Below are 2,899 nucleotides of genomic sequence, written 5' to 3' on the forward strand. Positions count from 1 at the left end.
CTACTTAATTAAATTTAATGAGCCTACTCTGTCTTGGTGTAATGACATGGAATGGGCTCAACTCCCCAGTTAACAAGTGACAGCAAGTGTAAAATATTGTGTACCAGGGAAACTCATTGAACACTTAGTGTTCAGACTGTGTTTTGGTGTCTCGTTCCCTGAGCACCACTGCAGTGACACAAAATAATAGGCCTTCAGCAGAAAAAGTTTTGGCAAATATATTGCATAAGCCATTTAGATGCAGTGAATCATTCTTATTACTTGGGTTGGTGGAATCCCTTTCAAAATGTAAGTTACTAATACAAACAAAGATGGAACTTTGCGAGCAGGCGTTTTTAAGAATAATTAGTCTCAGGACAGATAACACTAAGTCCCTTATGCACATCAGGTAGGACTTTAGTATGACAGATACCAGAAATGTACAAAGTGAAGTTAAAAGGTAACGCCTAGCAGCACATCTTATTGCCTGGATTCTCTAATAAGATGGGAGTTTCTACTTTGCTGTTGCATCTTTGAATAGTTCAATTCTAGCAATAGTACTGCTGTGTGGGAGGGAGTATGTGTGAACAGAATAAGAGTTGTGACAATCAAGTCACAGAAAAAATGCTTGGAAATTTTAGAATCATGTAAACAGCTTATGGATTGAGTACAGATTCCCCGTGCTGTGAGTCTCACCCATCCTTCTATCCATATGTGTGGAATGTTCTAGGACTCCGTGGCTTTTGAGGATGTGGCTGTGAACTTTACCCAGGAGGAATGGGCTTTGCTAGATTCTTCTCAGAAGAATCTCTGCAGAGAAGTGAGGCAGGAAACATGCAGGAACCTGGCTTCTGTAGGTGAGAATGACAACACATTTCACTTAATTACAGAAGTATTTCCCTATCATCAGTGCTATTTGTGATTTGGAATGTGGCAAAGGAATGATTTGGTGAAGAAATCAGGCATGGGCACTGTGTACAATGAACATTAAATCTAGTCATGTTTCTATAGTTCGTAATAATTCATGATAATTTTGTGGGTCTGCATTTTAGGAAACAAATGGTAAGACCAGAACATTGAAGATCACTTCGAGAAACCTGAGAAAGATATAAGATAATTTGCACTGAGAAGAGGAAATGAAGTCCTCTGAAGGAATCTTAGCTTGTCATGAATTTAAAAACAAGCAACCAAAAGAAGTAAGAGTCACTTGAAATTCATTTCTTTTTAGAAAAATTTCACCCAAAGTGTAATGTACTTCAGTGCTGCAGTCAGTGTTTGGAAAACCGTTTACTTGAAAATAGTACTACAAAATTGTGTACATGAATGTTACTAATTTGGTCATAGCCATGCAGGTGGTAGCTGTGTTTTCAGTAGTAACCCATTTACTTTCAAATAATTCAATCATGGCAAAAAATTTTAAAAAATGCATTTTCCTTGGTATTGGTAGCAGTGTAAGTCCAAGACCAAGTAGAAAGTTATTAAACCAAGCAATAATAATGTGCTTGTCATTTCTTTTTTTTTTTTTTTTACAGAAATCATATGATAGACTGTGTGAAAGCAAAGACGGTAGTCAGTATGGACAGTTGTCAGCCAAATTCCAAAGCTTGATGTGAATGAGAACATTTCTTCTGGATTAAAACAATGTGAATGCAGTATTTGTGGAAAAGTCTTTGTACGTCATTCCCTCCTTAATAGGCACGTCCTAGTTCACTCAGGATACAAACCATATGGAGAGAAGCAATATAAATGTGAACAGTGTGGCAAATTCTTCGTTTCTGTTCCAGGTGTTAGAAGACACATGATAATGCACAGTGGAAATCCAGTTATAAATGTAAGATATGTGGGAAATCTTTTTATTTTCTCAATTCATTTGAAAGACATCAGAGAACTCACACAGGAGAAAAATCTTATAAATGTAAACAATGTGGTATAGTGTTCACTGTTTCCAGTTCTTGTCTAATACATGAACGAACTTACACTGGGGAGAAACTCTACGAATGTAAGGAATGTGGGAAAGCACTCAGATTTTCTTGTTCCTTTAAGACGCATGAAAGGACTCACACTGGAGAAAGACCCTATAAATGTAGCACATGTGATAAAGCCTTCAGCTGTTCCACTTCCCTTCGTTACCATGGAAGCATTCATACTGGAGAGAGACCCTATGAATGTAAACAATGTGGCAAAGCCTTTAGTGGTTTGAGTTCCCTTTGTAACCATATAAGTACTCATATTGGAGAGAAAGCCTATGAATGTAAACAATGTGACCAAGCCTTCAGTCACCTCAGTTCCCTTCACCTCTACGAAAGAATTCATACTGGAGAAAAACTCTATGAATGTAAGAGATGCAGTAAAGCCTACACTCCTTCCAGTCACCTGACTCGCCATGAAAGAAGTCATGATATAGAGGCTGGGGGTAGTGACTCAGCCTATAATCCCAGCACTTTGGGATCCCAGGAGTTTATAACCAGCCTGGATTAAAACAATGTGAAACAACCTGGGCAACATGGTGAAACCCTGTCTCTACAAAAAATAAAATAATGCCTGGCGCGGTGGCTCACACCAGTTACTTGGGAGGCTGAGGCAGGAGAATGGCATGAACCCGGGAGGCAGAGCTTGCAGTGAGCCGAGATCGCAGCAGTGCACTCCAGCCTGGGCAACAGAGCGAGACTCCATCTCAAAACAAATAAGTAAATAAAAATAATTAGCTGGGCATGATGGCACATTTCAGTTGTCTTAGTTCTTTTTCAAGGACATAAAAAGCCACGGGGGTTTGTGGGTAAGTGCTGTGCTTGCGGATCACGAGGTCAGGAGATCGAGACCATCCTGGGCAACATGGTGAAACCTTGTCTCTGCTAAAAATATAAAAATTAGCTGGGTGTGGTAGCATATGATTGTAATCCCAGCTACTCAGGAGGCTGAG

At 39.4% G+C, this 2,899-nt stretch overlaps 1 pseudogene; it reads left to right on the forward strand.

The window, feature by feature from the left end:
• The first annotated feature begins 709 nt into the window (after positions 1-709).
• LOC113220884 lies at positions 710-2,421 on the forward strand (annotated as a pseudogene).
• Positions 2,422-2,899: the final 478 nt, after the last annotated feature.

Source organism: Piliocolobus tephrosceles, unplaced genomic scaffold (genome assembly GCF_002776525.5).
Source record: "Piliocolobus tephrosceles isolate RC106 unplaced genomic scaffold, ASM277652v3 unscaffolded_15750, whole genome shotgun sequence".
NCBI lineage: Eukaryota > Metazoa > Chordata > Mammalia > Primates > Cercopithecidae > Piliocolobus > Piliocolobus tephrosceles.